The following is an 8,295-nucleotide window of genomic DNA, read 5'->3' on the forward strand; positions in this document are numbered from 1 at the left end:
ATTATATGAAGGTGAATAAAGATAGAGAAAGGTTAATGGAGTTGGGCGAAGTTGGATTATAAATGAAGATGGACAACAACAACAACAACAATAACTTTATTTTTACAAACTGAAAAAAAAAGGCCTTTGTAGCCCGCAGTTAGCAGAGCTATTCTAGAAGATGCATGAATTTCCCCAGGCGACACAGGAAGACGACTAGGCGGCAGATTCTAAGAACAACTTCGGGATGTTTAAAAAGATGACAAAGAGATCCCCAAATCAGCGCTCGACATTTTAATCTTCCTTACCATTCCAAAAAACACACGTAGACCTGCGGCCTGTCTTTACATCGCTTAGACGCGAGACACATCTGAACGTATAAATTATCATGTTTCACTACCCAACTGAGATATCGAAACAAACCCCTTTATATGTGTTAATACATGACTACACATGGCTCACGGCTATACACGGCTATACATGGCAATACATGACTATACACGGCTATACATGGCTATACACAGTTATACATGGCTATATATAGCAATACATGGTAATACATGGCTACACATGGCTCACGGCTATACACGGCTATACATAGCTATACACGACTATACATGGCTATACACGGTTATACATGGCTATGCATGGCCAAACATGGCAATACATGGCTATACACGGCTATACACGGCAATACAAGGCTATACATGGCTATACGCGTCTATACATGGCAATACATGGCTTTACATGGCAATACACAGTTATACATGGCTACACACGGCTATACATGGCATTACATGGCAATACATGACAATACATGGCTATACACGGCTATACACGGCAATACACGGCTATACACGTCTATACACGGCTACACATGGCAATACATGGCTATACATGGCAATACACGGCTATACATGGCTACACACGGCTATACATGGTATTATATGGCAATACCTGACAATACATGGCTATACATGGCTACACATGACTATCCATGGCAATACATGGCTATACACGGCTATACATGGCCATACATGGCCATACATGGCTATAAATGGTAATACATGGCTATAAATGGCAATACATGGCTAAAAATATCAATACACGGCTATAAAGTGCTATACACGGCTATACATGGCAATACATGGCTATACATGGCATTACATGGCAGTACATGACAATACATGGCTATACACGGCTATACACGGCTATAAACGGCTATACACGTCTATACACGGCTTTACATGGCAATACATGGCTATACATGGCAATACACGGCTATACATGGCTACACATGACTATCCATGGCAATACATGTCTGTACACGGCTATACATGCCAATACATGGCAATCCATGGCTAAAAATATCAATACACGGCTATACATGACTATACACGGCTATACATGGCTATACACGGCTATACACGGCTATACACGGCTATACATGGCAACACATGGCTATACATGGCAATACTCGTCTATACATGGCAATACACGGCAAAACATGGCTATACACGGCTATACATGGCAATACATGGCTACACATGGCTATAAATGGCAATACATGGCTATAGATGCCAATAGATGGCTATACACAGCTATAGATGGCAATACATGGCTATAGACGGCTATTCATGGCTATACACGGCTATACATGGCTATACATGGCTATACACGTCTATACATGGCAATATACGGATATACATTGCAATACATGGCTATACATGGGAATACATGGCAATAGATGGCAGTACATGGCTATACATATGGCGATACACGGCTATACATGGCTATACACGGCAATAGACGGCTATACATGGCTATACATGGAAATACATGGCTAAACACGGGCATACATGGCTATACATGGCTATACATGGCAATACAGGGCTATACATGGAAATACATGGCTAAACACGGCTATACATGGCAATACATGGCTATACATGGCTATACACGGCAATACACGGATATACACGGCAACACATGGCTATACATGGCTATACATGGCAATACACGGCTATACATGGCTATACATGGCAATACATGGCTATACATGGAAATACATGGCCAAACACGGGTTTACACGGCTATACATGGCTATACATGGCTATACATGGCAATACATGGCTATACATGGCAATACATGGCTATACATGGAAATACGGGTATACACGGCTATACATGGCTATACATGGCTATACATGGGAATACATGGCTATACATGGCAATACACGGCTATACATGGCTATACATGGCAATACATGGCTATACATGGAAATACATGGCTAAACACGGCTACACATGGCAATACATGGCTATACATGGCTATACACGGCAATACACGGATATACACGGCTAGACATGGCTATACATGGCTATACATGGCAATACACGGCTATACATGGCTATACATGGCAATACATGGCTATACATGGAAATACATGGCCAAACACGGGTATACACGGCTATACATGGCTATACATGGCAATACATGGCTATACATGGCAATACATGGCTATACATGGAAATACATGGTTAAACACGGCTATACATGGCAATACATGGCCACACATAGCAATACACGGGTATACACGGCTGTACATGGCTATACATGGCTATACATGGCAATACACGGCTATACATGGCTATACATGGCAATACATGGCTAAACACGGCTATACATAGCTATGCATGGCAATACACGGCAATACACGGCTATACATGGCTATACATAGCTATACATGGCAATACACGGCTATACATGGCTATACATGGCAATACATGGCTAAACACGGCTATACATAGCTATGGATGGCAATACACGGCAATACACGGCTATACATGGCTATACATAGCTATACATGGCAATACACGGCTATACATGGCTATACATGGCAATACATGGCTATACATGGAAATACATGGCAATACATGGCTAAACATGGCTATACATGGCTATACGTGGCTATAAATTGCAACACCTGGCTATATAAGGGTATCTATGGCAATACATCATATAATTATGATACACTTTAATAACCCTACTTAAAGTACATACCCTCGTCTGCCTCACATGCCTCGCATGCCTCGCTGGCTCGCAGATTGTGCATCCCCGCCGTGAGGCGCCGAGTCTGAAGTTCACCACATGACGTGTCACATACAGGATGGCAGATGCCAGACACAGATGACTAAAAAAAAGACTTATTCCTCTAGAATTTATCAACTTTAACAGAAACGGCATTCGCTTACCTAGAGAGGCATTTTCTATTTCCAAGGCGAAGACTCTTAAACTTTATGCGATGAACAGACGCGAAAAAACTTAATCTGTTTATATGTCTATTTTTATAGTGTCGTTTGTGCATCTTTTAACTTTCCAAGTTTTTCAACCATTCATGTTTCATCTTTTCATAACTAGCACTTTACTGCTAAAAGATTGTAGGCTTACGCACCACGCAGTCAAATATAGCCCGAGTATAAGCTGAAAACAGCTTCTTGCATGTTTATCTAGCAATGCTGGCTCTTACGAGCTGAATATTTCTGTGTCAACTCAAATTCATGAAAGGTAATAAAATTTTGTCAGTAATGTTCACGAGATAGCTGGTATCTTCGATAACCCTCCTACCCCAGGGGAGCAGGGTTGGCGCAGTGGCTGAGCACTCGCCTTCCACCAATGTGGCCCGGGTTCGATTCCCGGACTCGGCGTCATAAGTGGGTTGAGTTTGTTGGTTCTCTACTCTGCTCCGAGAGGTTTTTCTCCGGATACTAGTCCGGTTTTCCCCTCTCCTCAAAAACCAACATTTGATTCGATTTGTAATTATCTGTTGTAAAATAGCATCTTTATTGTAATTGTCTATTATAAAAATATTAACTTTCTTGGATTGTAAAGCGCCTTTGATCATTTAGATGTTAAAGGGCGCTATATAAGTATTAAAATTTAAATTTAATTTTTTAAATTTACCCCAGACAAGGTGGGTCCTCTTAGAACAAACCTGTTATGAGGTTTAGATAGAATTAAATAGAATTAAAATCACTCACCAAATATATTTCCTTATGTGCAGAAACCCGTAAGCAACAAACTCCGTAACATGGTATTTCTTTCACAATGTATTTTAATTGGTCACCTATGCGTCTTATGGTTATCACATTTCATTTTTTCGCCCACTCCAGTCTTCGTCCTTTCTAATAAGATAAAAATCGTTTTTGTCAGACAAAACGCGAGCAGACAATAAGACATCTGACAAAGTGAGCCCATATAACACGCTTCGTCCATTACCTTGGAAATTATCTGATTGACAAAGGTGGCTAAACGATCACATCGCAATAAAGAGTATCATTAGAAATTCATTTGCTAGGTGATTTTACAGTAACTAAATAGAACGTACTAACCGTAATGAGTGTAAATGATCGAGAATTGAAAACCACAAGTTTTTAATTAGAAATCTGGACTTACAATGGTGTCACTGACACACACACGCACACTTCTTCTGCTTCTTAGCTTAACACCCGCAATAAAACAGCAAAATACCTTAATTAACAGGTATTTCACTTGAATTTCACTTGACCACGTTTGTTATTCAGATAATTGTTTTTCAGGTACCGACAAACCAGAATGCGTTCGTCACATGACGATAGACGATCCAACGAGATACTATGCCAACAGTTATAGTTCATTTGGTGGTATCAAGTGTGACCGTGATCTAGCTGAGGGCTGGTATAAGTTTCTAAACCGTCGGATGGCCACAGGTGCTGGTTATAGTTTCGGCTACTGCGACACAAAATATCAAGGGTGGTTAATCGGAGAGCATCCCTCAGTTGGAGATGGGATAGTGAGTCGATACGTGTGTTTCTACTACTCGTCCAATAATTGCAGGTATTCTGTTTATATTAAGGTCCGAAACTGCGGTTCGTTCTATGTCTACAAGCTAAAACCAACACCAAACTGCAATTCTCGTTACTGCACTTCTAGTAACTAAGAACATACAGTCTAAGCTCATATTTTTTGGCAGCAGCGACTCCTGCACTGCTTGTCTGAATTCTTTATTTTAACCAGGTTTTAGCTTATGCTTGAGAAATAAACATTAGAAAAACGCTTAGTAAAAAAATACTTTTTCTTCAGCTTAAGTAGAAAATTTCTCACTTTTTAGAAAAGTAAAGGTTATTTAATATAAGCTGACGCCGAATAAATACCGGTTCAAGATGAAAAAAGTTATTTTGATTGTAGCGGTCGAAATTTTACCAAACCGACCTCAGAGTCTAAGATTGACAAATTGTTTTAACCAGTTTTGTATTTTCAAGAAAACTGCCTGAATTTTTGTTGTTGTTGTTTATTTTTGTTTGTTTGTTTGTTTATAGAGTATAATAACGTGTAACAGTCGAAATTTCGCCAAACCGTATTTTTTATTCGTATTTTTTTAGAAAATGCCCAATTGTTTTTGTTTATTTTTGCTTGTATGAGGAGTGTAAGACATTAATGTATACTGTGCTATTGACAAATTTGTAAGAGCCAATAAATATAACAAATCTTACTGAAATACTAGTTGAAAAGTACCGTTATGGTGCCCCAGCCGAGATTTCTGTTTTCTATTTTTGGATTCGCTCTGAAGATAGCCTGCGAACGCAGACGTATTTCCGGCTGCCGCTTTCCTCCGCCGAAAACTATAAGTGGAGAGAAGCGACAGCCGGGAATACGTCTGCGTTCGAAGGCTACTCTGAAGAGGGACTAACGCTCGAAACGCAAACGTCTTAGCGGTGTCAAAATTACCTTATGAACTCAGTTAATAGAATCAAACATTCGTTTCCATTCCCAACTGACGCAGCACCATAGCGGAGTATTTTAGAAACCACCCCGCATCTGATCTATAAGATTTCTCGATTTCTCATGGTTTGTTAGGGACCGTTCATTTTTTATGAGCATGGGGGGGCTGGTGGGATTTGGGGGGGGGGGGGCACGAGAAAAAAAATGGCACTAAAGGGTGGGCTACCAAAAAAAATTGAGTGAAAGAGGGGGGGTCACCAGCAATAATTGGCTAGTAGGGGAAATTGAAAGTGGCTCAACACAGAAACAGATAAAGAAATCGAATATTATTTCAATTTTATTTAATACAATTTTCCTAAACAGTTTTAATTTGTTTTACATACTGAGGTCGAAATCTGCATTTTATATTAACAACAACTGAGGAAATGAAGCATATCTCTTGGAAAAGCAATAATGAACATAAACTGAAGTAGACACCTATGTTTGTACAAGTTCAAATTAATATAAAAAGGTAATCTTCACTATTGAATCATCGGTGGGGGGGTAGTTTTCTACAAAGTGGTTGTACCCAGAACTATATCAATAGATTGTTTAATGTTCTGTGAGTTCTGTTTAATAGTACTCACTTTTATAAAGACTGTTGATTAGTAAATTATTTGAACCCAGGAGTATCAGTAGATGCCTAGTGTGAACATCCAGGTTAGTTTTTAATAATAGAACTGTTGTTGGTGACTTCAGTTGACGGTAAATCTGAGCCGTAGGCCATCTTCAGAAAAGCTTGTAACTGTCATTTTTAATAGCAGTACTTTAATATCCAGGTGCGTAGGAGGGAGGGGTTCGAGGGGTTCGAACGAACCCCCTTTGAAGATCAATAATGGCGGAAGAAAAAGCACAATGAGGTGTACCATGCGAGAGAGTAGAATGTCCGCCCTGGTACTAATGCATATCAAATATGATATGCCTGTCAATCTTGACGAGATAGTCAATTTGTTCGAAGGCCTACACCCGAGAATGATGCAGTTTACCAGCTTGGTGTATGACTATCAGCAGATCGAACAGCTATCAGAACTTGACAGGGCGCGGAATGTACATTGAACTTTCTTGTTTAAGTTGAAACAATTATGCCGCAGAAATGATGTAAAACGATTTTGAGAAACATGTCAACAAGAAAATTAACGATAATAAAATAACATGACGTTTCGACGACTTCATATCGTCATTGTCAAATGAGTAAAAATGGAAATAACGGAAACGCATATTTATAGGTATTGAAAGTGAGAAAATAAATTAGCATGAAAGCATTCAGGTAAAGAGTTTCGCGCGAATGGAATCCACTTGCGTGTATATAGCTTAAAAAGCTGCTGTAAAGCAAATATGTGATTTGCCTAAAATGGGTCTCAAAATGCAGGAAATGAGGTTTCTGGGAACCTAGATTTTCAAAAATTTCAGGGGGAGCATGCCCCCGGACCCCCCTAGTAAGAGCGCCTCCGGCGGTCAGCAATAATTGGGGCTCAACGAACACCCCTATCTAACCCTTACCTACGCGCCTGATATCTGTGTGTCCGCTGTTTTTTTTCTGTTTAATACCACTCGTAATCGTTGATTGGTATGCTTCGATCCGTATTTTGTTTGTCAGATCTGTACGTGTATTAATTGTTTCTACTCGGAGGGAAGTAATTTCACGTTAACCATTTGCCTGATTAATTTTTATAATTCCTTTGAGAATCTTAATGGAAATTTAGGGTTTGCCGTTGCCGTAAACGTGTTGCTATCTATAAAACGTTTTTTTAAACAAGAGAAATCTTTACCTAAGCAGAGAACGGTAACTTTTTAATAGTAATGTAAAGAAATCACAGTAACAATTGGTTTATCTTTGATATAAACAGTACATAAGCGTTTTGTTAAAGTTAGGAGTATGATTTGTTTCTGGTTGGTCGGGAGGGGGGGTTAATCAGAAAAAAATAGTTTCTGCTTGGGGGGGGGGGGCCATGTGGAAAAAAATGCATGATGGGGGGGGTCATACAGTTTCGTAGTGGCAATTAAACAAATCCGACCAGCCCCCCCCCCCCCCCCCCCCATGCTCATAACAAATGAACGGTACCTTATGATGGTTAAGAAAATTCTGCTGACATGTCGGTGTTCCTGAACCGACTATCTAACTGGACAAGATCATCATGTTACGAACATTTCGATTCTCCGTCGTAACTTCATTGTTGCAATCTTGCTAGTTTTGATAACATTCTCGTCCTCAGCGCCTTCCGTCCCTCTTAGCCGACGGGGCCTTCGGGTCCTCGTGCCCAGCCTTCGGCGGACAAGAGGGCCAGGCGGCTTTGGGGACGAGAATGGTTTGATGACCGGTCGGATGGAATTAAAGGATAGACTAGTACTGAGGAGCCAAGTCCTGTAGGAATGTGACTGTTGCGATTTAGGCTTGTATAAGTCGATAAAATTGATTAACTGACTCATCCATAAGTAATTATAACCAAAGAGACTTAAATAGTTTCTGTCCACCAGTATGGTGATTTTTCAAAAAATGGACTGCTGCTTCTTGGTTT

The 8,295-nt window shown here is 40.0% G+C and overlaps 1 protein-coding gene across 1 annotated transcript in view; it reads left to right on the top strand.

The window, feature by feature from the left end:
* The window catches only part of LOC146463008 (hemicentin-2-like), a 51,460-nt gene that overhangs the window by 23,353 nt on the left and 19,812 nt on the right, over positions 1-8,295 (top strand). The window lies entirely within an intron of this gene.

Source organism: Pavona decussata, unplaced genomic scaffold, assembly GCF_977016875.1.
Source record: "Pavona decussata unplaced genomic scaffold, jaPavDecu1.1 SCAFFOLD_182, whole genome shotgun sequence".
NCBI lineage: Eukaryota > Metazoa > Cnidaria > Anthozoa > Scleractinia > Agariciidae > Pavona > Pavona decussata.